General features: G+C 40.3%; 1 protein-coding gene across 2 annotated transcripts in view; it reads right to left on the minus strand.

The window, feature by feature from the left end:
* Window positions 1–12,945, minus strand: part of PLXDC2 (plexin domain containing 2) — a gene marked incomplete at both ends in the record, with an annotated part of 390,364 nt that overhangs the window by 191,686 nt on the left and 185,733 nt on the right. The window lies entirely within an intron of this gene.

Genomic DNA, 12,945 nt, shown 5'->3' on the forward strand with positions numbered 1-12,945 from the left:
GAAATTTTAACAAGCATGTGTGGCATAAATAAAATCAATTGAATTGGCTAATTCCTTACACTCTGCAGAAAGCTGGCTATTTGAAAGGAGGGGTATCATAATTTTGAGACAAGCATAAGAAGTATCACAGGTGGGAGAAGAAATTTATGAAGCATGCTTTGAAAAGTTTGCAGAAGTATATAGATAGGTTCTAGGTGGTCTGCTGCAAATTTATGGCAGGTACAGCCACGTATGACTGTGACTTTTAAAACCACATCATGCTCCTTCACAGCATGCCCCGCGGAATCACTGCTGGAACAGACTATCAGAGGCAATTAGGGCCATACTCAGAGATCTCTAAGTGCGTCCCCACCTCTTACTGCCTCTTTTACATATTTTTCTTATGCCTATCGCCATCTGGCTTCTGACTAATTATTATGATCTCTGCTAATTCTTTCTTAATAACACAAGAATTATAAACCTATGTAAACACTATTTCTCGGTGGTAATACAAAGATAAATTAATTAGTCAATGCTTGTAAGACCTTGAAGACAGAAACCATTAGGTTAAGAATCTGGAGTGGGCACATTTATAATCCTAAAAGCCATTTAAAAAGTCATTAATAAAAACTGCCTTTTGTTTTAAGACAGCTTCTTATTTACAGTAATAAGGTTATACTTTTCTGGTTCCCCCAGCCTTGATTTCATCTTTATAAGGTATAGTCTTGATGAAAGCAGCTTGTGGGAAAAAAAATTAGTAGTAACTACTCTTTTAGGAACTGCTGACCTCGTGAGTTCATTACAGCAAAGGGTCCAGAGAATATGGGCAGTATCCATTTATTTAAGAATAAATTCATGGGGGCTTCCCTGGTGGCGCAGTGGTTGAGGGTCCGCCTGCTGATGCGGGGGACGCGGGTTCGTGCCCCGGTCCGGGAAGATCCCACATGCCGCGGAGCGGCTGGGCCCGTGAGCCATGGCCGCTGAGCCTGCGCGTCCGGAGCCTGTGCTCCGCAACGGGAGAGGCCACAACAGTGAGAGGCCCGCGTACCGCAAAAAAAAAAAAAAAAAAAAAAGAATAAATTCATGGATTAATCATTAATTTCTATACATATATTTTAACAGACTTGAAATTACATCCCAGCTTTGGTACTTTGTAGCTGTGTGATTTCATAAATCATTTAACCTCTTTAAGGCACAGTTTGCTCATCTGTAGTCAACACATTTCTTTAAAGGGTTATTTTAAGGATCAAACGACCAAATGACACCTGGACCTTCATAATATAACTGAGTCAAGGTTATATTATGTACCTGAAGGAGTCTAGCATAGCAGTAGTTCCTTAAAACTCATTTCCTAAATAAAAATAGCTCCCTGTTTGACTCCTAATAAGTAGATGGAAATGATTTGATATATGTTGTTTCTAATATCAATGCAGACATATTCCTTTTCTAATAGAATCATATGACAATTAGACATTGTGTTCCTCAGCAACGTTATGATGTTTTCAGTTTTGTTATATTGAAATAATCATAACTGCTGTATTTACTGGTGTTAGGAGGATGAAATTAGCATTTAATATATCAGACATTACGCTAAGTATTTTGCCTGCATTTAGCAAGTATGAATGCTAAAATTAGGTGAAAGTATGACAAGAAACAGGATGTTGGTATGCAGAAAGTATCTTCCCCAAAGATACTAGATAATTACCAAAGGAAAAATAGTAAGTTTACAGTGACGAAACAAAATCTGGCAGACATCACCTTAAGCAGGTGGTCAAAGTTAACATCACCAGTCATATTGACATCACGTACCTCCTGATGTGATGCATGATGAAGGACAAAGTATATCATTCCCCTAGTATTCTTGCCAAAAACAGATACCTGTGTTTAATCATGAAGAAGCAGTAGACAAACCCCAAATCAGGATCATTGTACAAAATAGCTGGCAAAGACTCTTCAAAATGTCAAGTTCATGAATGATAAAGAAAGATAGAGAACCTGTCATAGGCTGGAGGAGACGAGACTAGATTTGACAAATAAATGCAATGTAGGTCCTAGATTGGATTCTGGATAGGAAAAAAGATGGTTTGGGGACAATTCACAAAATGTGAATAAGGCCTATAGATTCATTAAGAGTATCACACCAACATTAATTTCTTGGTATTGATAATTGTACCATGAGTATGTAAGGTGTTAATATTTGGGGAAGCACGGTGAAAGCTATATGGGAACCCTTTCAATAATTTTTCCAAGATTATTTATAAGCCTGAAAGTATTCCAAAACAAAACTCTAGAAGGACAAGTAATAAGTTCAAACCACCAGTAGCAGTAGAGTCAGGATTTCAATCCAATACGCTTGACTCCAAAACTCCTGAGTCTTGACCACGATATCATTCCATCTCCCTTCTTTTACACTAGGTGATCCTTTTCCTACCTATTAACAGACTTTCTATAGCTGTGTTTTCTACGTGATACTCTTAACATTGTCAGGGACTCAGGTTTCTGTTCTCAGTAGACATAACTTTAATTTTCTTTAAAATTTAGTAACAATGAAAATAGTTAGAAAGCTCCCAGGTGCCTGAGGCAAAAGCCACACACAAAAAAATCTGAGGAAGGTACAGAACAGTCTTCTCAGATGGAATGCACCAAATCACGGGGACTAGTGCCATGCTGGGTGGAGCTGTAGTGAGCTGCACACCGCTGAGGTCTGATGGCAACACGGTGGGTCCCTTCTCACCAGATAATGGGTACAGCCTGAACTACTCTTTTTTGCACATTTGAGAATCAGATGCTTCCACTTCTTATCCTCCAAGGATAGATCTAAGGGCCTATTTTCTAAACTTCCAGAACATTTATTTATTTATTTTTTTTACAATTGTCAATGGTAATGGCCTTTCACTGGTATATTCACCTATTTAACAAATATATCACTTATAAAAGTAACATAAACGGAAAGATAGGAGAATGATAGAAATATGAGTATATATATGTATATGTATGTAGATATAGATGGAAAAATTTAAATCAGTAAGTTTCCACAACAAGCAACTACTAAAGAGAGAAAATGTACTATGCAGAGGCATTTCCATGTGGTTGACAGAAGTGCAAGCTTCTTTTGGTATACCCTAAAGTAAGATCCTGCTTCTAGGCCACAGATGAGCTGAGTATATTCCAGAAATAAAACAACTGCAGTGGGCAGGATGACTCGAAACAGTTTTACCATGTAGGATTTTTACAAAATGCAATTTTTTGTTGTTTTTTTTTTTGCGGTACGCGGGCCTCTCACTGTTGTGGCCTCTCCCGTTGCGGAGCACGGGCTCCGGACGCACAGGCTCAGCGGCCATGGCTCACGGGCCCAGCCGCTCCGCGGCATGTGGGATCCTCCCGGACCGGGGCACGAACCCGCGTCCCCTGCATCGGCAGGCGGACTCTCAACCACTGTGCCACCAGGGAAGCCCACAAAATGCAATTTTAAACAAACTCTCACACTCCGGGAGGAGTGAACAGGACATGGGTCTTTAATCCAGTGACTGAAAACACTGGAAACCTAATTAAAATATCAAAATGTCCATGGAAAGGGACTAATCGATATGCAAATATACAGGGAAGGGAGTGGCTCCTTTTAGAAATAAAGCCCATCAACTGAATTGATTTTCTGAGTTAGAAATTCTAACTGCTTCAGCACTTTTTTCATAACAGAACTGAGAACTTAATTAACCCTGCATATTGAATGACACTCTGCGTGGGACTACAGGTAAATTAGAAAACAAAATGTAAACATTTTGCAGTTACCTGATGCTTGCTCATATGAACTTGAGATTAAGTGAATTATCATCATATCTTCTGACTTCTCCCATCGCACGGTTCCCAGAAACACTTGGCTTACAGTAGCTTGCCTATACTTGCATGTTTTGAGAATCATTCAAATTAATGTGACTATTTACCATTCAGGCGGAGCGCAGAACATAAGTCTGTTCAAGGGCACAGAAAGTAAAACAGGATTTTATTAAGAATTCCTGGGAGGGCAGGTAGGGGAAGGGGAGAACCAGACGTCACTTCTGAATTTTTCATGCTGCTCTAGGAACAAGGCAGTGATTCTACCAGGCTTCTCAAACCTGAGTGTGCAGGGCAATCACTTAGGGTTCTTGTTTAAAATAGATTCTGATTCAGTAGGTGTGGGGGGGAAGGGAGCTAAAATTCTGCATTTCTAACAAGCTCCCAGAGCTACTGAGACTGCCGCAGGAATCCCACTTGGAGTGGTGAAGGCTTTATGTCATATAAATGGTCTTTGAAACTCTAAAACAGTGCTCTAAGGAAGCTTTGACAAGCGTGAAATGGGTTAAAAGGATAAATAGACTCGATGCCGGATAACATCATCTCACTTCATCTGTTAGCACTCAACTGACCCGAAATTTTCCATTTAAGGAAGTAAAGGATAGAGGTAGCTCCTAGCCCAGCACCTTTAAAGCAATGATTTGCAAAACCTCTTTGCAGCCCCAGTACACCTGAGGGCAATGACACTGCTTACTTCCTTGACCAGAGACTTGGACAGGGCAGGAAAAGTATTCCTATGAGTTCATCCTTGACAGACTGAAAATGCCCTCCCTCGCCTCCGCTGATTATAACCTGTCCTCCCTTCTTTCCTGTCACTGGAAAATGACTGTTTTAAAGTTAAAATGCTCACATGACGATGGTTAGTATCGATCTTAACAGACATCAATAGAGCTGTAGTAGCCAGGGTTTCAACACTGTACAAATGTTAAATCATTCCATTCTAGTAGCAACCTTAGGAAGTAGGTACTGTTGTCATTCCCATTTTACAGCTGAGGAAAGTGATTAACAGACAGTAAATAACAGACTTCAAGTCACCCAGCTTATAGTTGGCAAAAGTGGGGACTCACATCCAGGCAGCCTGTTTCTAAGTCCACATACTTAAACACTATATCAAGGTTCCCCTCAACGGACATTGAAACAGCACGTAAAACATTGACCAGCTTAAATTGGTTTTGCTCCCTTAAATCAGGTTGTTGATTAATCAAACCTGGAGTTATTTTACAGAGACAGCAGTGCGCATGTGCAAGACAGGAACCCAGGCCTCCAGGCTGACCCTGGAACTTAAGACTCTTCAGTCTACAGAACTCAAAGAATAGAAATGCTTCCACTGGTGCCCTTTACGAAGTGAGAAGTCCTTCAATACGGAAAATCCAGCTCCCAGCAGCACAAGTAACTTGAGACTAGTCAATCAGCTTCCAAGTTTGAAATTCCCCTAACCCCTTAAATTTCGCCCCGAATGTGGATCTGAGACAGATTTAAGCCCTGCCTGCCTCCCTGCCAGTCAACCTGCAATAAAGCTGTTTCCTTTCTCAAACAAAGGTGTCACAGTATTGGCTTCTATGCACATCAGGCAGGGAGTCCTTGCTTGGTAACAATGTGTTAAGATTTGGAATTCAGTGCTGGCAGAGCTCCTGGGAAGGGTGATCAAATCATTCAAAACTTGACTACAGGTTGAAATCAAAATTTAGGCCAAGTCCAATTTTAACTCTTCAGACTCCTCTGCTAACATCTCCTCTTTTATTTTTTTTTAGCTTTTTACTTGGAACTAATTTCAAATTAAAGTTACAGGAATAATCCAAAGAGCCCCCTACATCATTTATGCAGATTCACCAGCTTTTAACGTTTTGCCACAGTTGGCAATTTTTGGATTTTTCAAAAGCTAAGTAAACTGATGCCTCTGAACACAGCTTCCAAGAGCTGCTCCTTTATCCACCCTACCCATATCTACAGTTTGCTCTGCAGGGCTCAGGGCTCAGGTGCCTAGACTCAGCCTATTTATCAGGAGCAAAACTTACTTCGCATTTCTTCTCAGAGAGTGGCTGCATAACAAGAAATTCCTGGCAATTTATCATTAATTGAGAGTGGCGAAACGTGTTCTACTTCTGGTCCCACTGGCGTGGAACAGAGCGCCTTCAGTGAAAAAAGGATGAGACACCTACTTTCTGGGGCTGGAATTCCAGGCACAGCAGAAGTTCTGATGGGAAGGCAATTTATAAACAAACCACGTGAGACCTTGACTATTTTGCCAAGAGTAATCATCTACCACCTAAGTCACAGGCTATAATTTAGTAAGAAGAAACAGACAAAAAAAAAAAAAAGATACTGAAAATAGGTATAAAAAATATTTTTAAAAGATACTAAAATACTAGCTTGTTCAGGAAATCTCAATTCCAAAATGTCTTAAGTCTTTCACCTTCTACAATTTAAGGTTTTTCACCAGAATTCTACCTACTTGCTTTTAGTTATATTTACTCTTAAGAAACATTATAGTCCATCTATATGTTGCTAATTTTTCTGTGCTATGAAGCATTTTCCTTGCAAAAGAGTCCTGTGAAAGCTTTATCATTTAATAACTTCAGGATGAGAATATGTTTTACACTCATGTTATCTAAAATTAACCCTTGTTAAGTCTTCATGGGGGTCCAGAGAGATCTCGGAAAGGATGATTAAGAACAGGTCTGAGAAGAGAATCTAGGATGAAAGACAGGAGTAAATGGATTTATTCATTCCACCTGAGATATGGCTGCCTGGCTTCAGGGTCCCTTTTTAACAGCCGTTAGTTACAATTATAAAAGATTAATGTGAAACCTTCCAAGAGGGTTTCACAGAAACCTTAAGTATTCTTCTCACTTGTGAGTTTAAAAAGATGAGTAGAGGACTTCCCTGGTGGTGCAGTGGTTAAGAATCCACCTGCCCATGCAGGGGACATGGGTTCGATATCTGGTCCAGGAAGATCCCACATGTCGCAGGGCAACTAAGTCCGTGCACCACAACTACTGAAGCCCCCGTGCTTAGAGCCTGTGCTCTGCAACAACAGAAGCCACCGCAATGAGAAGCCCGCTCGTATGGCAATGAAGAATAGCTGCTCGCCGCAACTAGGGAAAGCCCGTGCACAGCAACGAAGACCCAACGCAGCCAAAAAAAAAAAAAAAAAAAAAAGCTGAGTAGATATTTATCTATCTAGGATTTCTTCACAGCCATCATTGGTAACAGAGAATGTATGATTACTTCCTATGACTCTAACTTTATATAAAGAATGGTGCCTATCCTCTACTAAAGACACAATATTGGAGAAATGAGATTAAATTGAACTAAAATACGATGAATTCAAGTATGATTTTTAAAAAGAAGGTATGTTCTTGCTTTGGAAAACCAAGGTTTGTAATATGCATAAAAATTGAACACTGTACTTCACAAGGCCACTATCTTCAAGAATTTCCAAAGTCCCTTCCATGTCTAAAATATGAGATGGGAATGTTCAACCTGTGTCATTAATGCCATCGGTGGAAGAGGGACTACATCTTTACTTGTCCACTTTGAGGGAAGTGGACCAGCTTACCTGCCTGGCATGCAGAGGAGCTCAGTTACTCTGAGCTCATATTGATTTTATGGAATGGAACAAAAGAAGGCCTTTCTTCTTTGTTTTGTTTTGAGGGCCATAAAAGGCCCTCAAATAATACTTTCTTCAGGACAGATATCCTCAAAGTTGATAAATGATTTCAGTATGATAATAATAGTAAAATGAATTAATTAAACCAAAATTAAGGTAGGCACATGCAGACACAACTCATCCCAGTCTGTTATTAAACTAGAGGAAAATCCCATATATGAAGACAAGTGAGGCCAGGTTGATGAACTGTGTATATCTTACTTGAAATGAAACAACTCACAAGACAGAATGCAGCAAGTTTATTCAACCAGTCAAAAATAAAAATAAATAAAAGCAACTTATTGTTAGACACTGCAAACAGGACTCAGGCAAAAATATGTGGCCTAGATAATAGCCTAATAGAGATAACAAATTAAATTGCCTTTTGAGTTAATCGTTTAGAAAAATAAGCACTTATCAACAGATTTTCTGATGCGCAGAAAAAATGAAATGGTGCAATATGAGAAAACAGTTGACTAAAGTTACCACAGGCATCCAGATATAGCTCTCCCAACACCAACATTATGGAAATGTAAGAGCAATGGAAATGCTAGTCGAAATGATGTTATTTTCCTTGGGAAAAAGAAAATACCTCCAGAAAGCCTAATTTTTGTTTAATGAAGTTTTCTGTATATGTTTGAGTAGTCTGAGGATCCCCACAGACAACAGTCCAATTTTTAAATTTTAAAACAGTCCACCATCAAAAACTATACCAGTTTCATCAAAAACCTTACCTGCCCTATGACGGAGACACAGGAGAGCAGCACTTCATTTTGCTAGTGTTTCTTATACAAAGAATCAATCTTCTTACTAACATATAGAAAGATAATTAAAAAAAATTTTTTTTTTAAAGCCAGCGTATGTTTATGTCTGGCAAAAAGCAGACTGGCAGTTTCTTGGCAGAAAATTATATAGAGATATTATATAGATATAAATATATAGATATATATCTGTCTATAGAAAGAGACTCTTAGAGATTACTTAGGAATTAACTTACTTGGGGGTTACTATTTTTTATTAGGACTCTCAAAAAACAATGCCTTACTACCTCACTGTTATTTTCAGCATCCTCTCATATCTCTCTCTTTTTTTTATTTTGCGGTACACGGGCCTCTCACTGTTGTGGCCTCTCCCATTGTGGAGCACAGGCTCCGGACACCCAGGCTCAGCGGCCATGGCTCACGGGCCCAGCCGCTCAGCGGCATGTGGGATCCTCCTGGACCGGGGCACAAACCCGCGTCCCCTGCATCGACAGGCGGACTCTCAACCATTGCGCCACCAGGGAAGCCCTCATATCTCATTTTTATTCTTTTTCTTTTTTTAAAATTTATCTATTTTGGGGTGCTTTGGGTCTTCGTTGCTGTGTGCGGGCTTTTTCTATTTGTGGTGAGCGGGGGCTACTCTTTTTTTTTTTAATAAATTTATTTATTTTAGGCTGTGTTGGTTCTTCGTTGCTGCACGCGGGCTTTCTCTGGTTGTGGCAAGCGGGGGCTACTCTTCGTTGTGGTGTGTGGCCTTGTCATTGCGGTGGCTTCTCTTGTTGCGGGCTCTAGGCATGCGGGCTTCAATAGTTGTGGCACGTGGGCTCAGTAGTTGTGGTGCATGTGGGATCTTCCCAGACCAGGGCTCGAACCCACGTCCCCTGCATTGGCAGGTGGATTCTTAACCACTGCGCCACCAGGGAAGCCCGGGGGGCTACTCTTCGTTGTGGTGCGTGGGCTTCTCACTGAGGTGGCTTCTCTTGCTGCGGAGCATGGGCTCTAGGCGTGCTGGCTTCAGTAGTTGTGGTGCATGGGCTCAGCAGTTGTGGTGCACAGGCTTAGTTGCTCCGCAGCATGTGGGATCTTCCCAGACCAGGGCTCAAACCCGTGTCCCTGCATTGGCAGGCAGACTCTCAACCACTGCGCCACCAGGGAAGCCCCCCATTTTTATTCTTGAAGTAGCACCGGAAGGTTGTCAAGGCAGGCATTTTTCCCTTCATTCCAGGTTATAAAATTGAGGTTCAAGAGGCCAGAATCTGAGAAAATGAGTTTTGGAGCCAAGGTCTCACAACTTCTATAACCCCAGACTCCTTCTACTGGGACAGTGGTACTTCTCCAGAAGTTGTGAATAAGAATTTCATAAACTGTGGTTTCAAAAGACAAAATAATTCTAATTTGTCTGGTTGTTGAATCAAACTGTGTATCCATCAATAAACTAAAATATATGGATCTAACAGTACATAAGAAAATCTCAAAATTGTGGCATTTGAAGGTCCTCATAGAAGGAAAAATAAGTCTCGACTGGTTCCTAGGTTTGTAGTTAGAAACTTCTAGATCTGCAATCTGATAACTGAGGACTTTGAATAAGGAACAAAAAAACCCAAATAAGTACCAGTATTTGAATGTAAGGGGCTTGGCTCTTTGCTTGTCATATGATAGGGAATCATACAAAATTTTCACTTTTCTTTATCTATGAAGACATGCTCCTTCCTTTAATGCATCCAACTGTAAAACTAGGTTTTAACATCTGTTTTTACTGCAAATATGATTTAAGAAATGTTATTTAAACTAAAAAGAACAATGGAGAGATTTAAACAAAAAGGACAATGGGGAGATCTGAAGGAACATGTAATCAAATTACCATATACGTATATATATATATATATATATATATATATATATATATAATATAAATACTAATCATTTTACTTTACATTATAAAAGGGAAGAGAAATCAGTGTGTTTCGGCATGTGAAAAATGTGAACTAAATGACTTCTAAGTTTTGCTCTGCTCTGACAGTATGATATTATTGTGGATGGGAGAAAAGGGAAAACTCTTACTCTATTTCCACATTCCTCGTTTTCTAGAAAATTAATCTAAGATTCCAAAATACTGTTTGGACCACATTTACAAATGATGGTGGTGAAGGGGAAAATATTTCTTTAAAAAATTATGTTTCCAGGTCAGACACTCCCATATCTTCCTCTGACCCATTCAGCTGGCAAAGGGGAGGAAAACTTTATCTTCAGGAAATCCAATCTTCAGCTTTCTCACTTCCTTTCCTGTTTGCCCAGGGCTGGGTTAGTTAACCGACTGCCCCCTGAGTCTTATCCTAGGCTAGATCTTTCTATTCTCTTTTTTGTCTAATTTGTTGACAGAAAGGATGCCCTTGGGTATGCAAATTACATCAGTTGGTGGTAAGATTTAAGAAACCCCCCTCTTCCCTTTAGGCTTAAAGTTAAATCCTGTTTCCAGCCAAACTACCAGAGAGCTTTGCATCAAGGATTTTGATGATTATGATTTCAGGGAACCTAATCAGTGAAGTGAATCATTGTTTCCCGTTTGCCTTTATCCCTTGTGGTTAAGCCTCTCAGTAGTTATCACAGGGAGGAGAGTAGCTGTGGCTGAGTGCCTATGCTGTGTGTGGAGAGGGGCAGGAGGAAGAGGGAGTATGTGGGCATCGTTGAGCCCCTGGTCATATCAATACCTTAGCACTACAATTCTGTCACCACCTCTAAAACCTGGCTCTACTCCAAGGGTGGCATAATAGAAATGGAGCCATGAGAACAGGGCAGGATTGGAAAGATGGGGAGGCCAATTGAAGAAATATTAAAAAATGGATCAGGGGCTTCCCTGGTGGCGCAGTGGTTGAGAATCTGCCTGCCAATGCAGGGGACACGGGTTCGAGCCCTGGTCTGGGAGGATCCCACATGCCGCAGAGCGGCTAGGCCCATGAGCCACAACTACTGAGCCTGCGCATCTGGAGCCCATGCTCCGCAACAAGAGAGGCCACGATAGTGAGAGGCCCGCGCAACGTGATGAAGAGTGGCCCCCGCTTGCCACAACTAGAGAAAGCCCTCGCACAGAAACGAAGACTCAACGCAGCCAAAATAAAGAAATAAATTAAAGAATGGATCACTCTCTACAATTTGGAAATCTTCAAACTAATATTCAACAATCATACTTACGAAAGAATGTACAAAATTTTTATAAAATATTTTAGTAAGTAAATTTATAAGTTCCAAGGTATAAAACTCCTTAAATGAAGGAGTCCAAGTGGCAAATTTTTCCAAAAATAAGAAACTAAGTAATATTATCAATTCTATTGTTGTAAATGGAAATTGTGTACCTGTGAGTGCTTGTGTGTGTGTCTGTGTGTGTGTGTATGTATGTTCTGTTGGTGGTGATAGAGAAAGTGGGTACAGGACCAATTTCTAACACTAAGAAATACTTGACAATGGCTTAGATTCTCGTGGAAAACCAATGCAGAGTAGCTAAAATAAAGGTTTCTATCAGTGATATATATTTAAAAATCAATGCATGGAGCACCAGATAAGTTACAAGCTCAAGCTCAAGCTCAAGTCTTTCCATTTGTGTTTAAGCCAACCTTTGATGTTGAAAGCAACAAACAATGTCACTCTCAAAATCACAATTATAAAAAAATGGATCTTTATATCATCATAATATTTCTTGAGACTATCAGAGAGCTGTTACAAGGCAGCCAAGCAAACCCTATTCCAAAGAGAAACCAATCTTCTTTGAGGAAAGGCAGGACACAGGAACTGCCTCCCCTTTGGGAGAGCACAGGAGAAAGTGTAAGAAGAAATCAGCTAATATTTTAACTGATGAACTTCTTTCTCTGCTTACAGACATCACCCACAGTGGCCGACACCAGAACTGGGCCACTTCATGGAATCTCAATGTGGATACGCAAACGTTCAAACTCTTACAAAGTATATTTTACACGATTAGGGATTGCAATGTAGTGGGATTGCAAGATTGTCAAATGCAATACATTCCTGACAAAACATGGTCCTGATCTAATCTTTCTCATTTTCTCTTCTTTTGAAGATCTGTTCTAAGCCAGACAGTGAATCATTTCTGAATCTGTCATCTTCTCTGAGACTGCTTGAATATGGAAAGCAAAAGGGATGATGGAATTCATCAAGGGGAGGTGGCTACTTCGTTTGCTTCTCAGCCTCAATGAATCATCATGGTGAATTATAATTAATTTCCATTTTAACTGTTAGAAGTCAATCTCCTGACATAGGAACATCTACATATATACAATGAAGGCTGTTGGCCAAAATTTTTGATATTTTACATTTATCAAATCAATGCCTCTTTAAATCAGATTGGCCATTACTCTATTAGTTCTATCTTTGTATCAATAATGGCAATAGCCCTTGAAATGTTAAAGTTATTTTGTTTTCTCTTTATGTCATGATAAACTGAACAGGACATGGCTTCACTGATAGTAAGATCACCACTATAATCCATGGCAACAAAACCAAATAACTTTTTTTTTTTTTTTTTTTTTTTTTTTTTTTTTTTGCGGTACGCGGGCCTCTCACTGTTGTGGCCTCTCCCGTTGCAGAGCACAGGCTCCGGACACGCAGGCTCAGCGGCCATGGCTCATGGGTGTAGCCGCTCTGCAGCATGTGGGATCCTCCCGGACCGGGGCACGAACCCGTGTCCCCTGCATCGGCAGGCGGACTCTCAAC

The sequence above is a fragment of the Hyperoodon ampullatus genome (assembly GCF_949752795.1).
Source record: "Hyperoodon ampullatus genome assembly, chromosome: 3".
NCBI lineage: Eukaryota > Metazoa > Chordata > Mammalia > Artiodactyla > Ziphiidae > Hyperoodon > Hyperoodon ampullatus.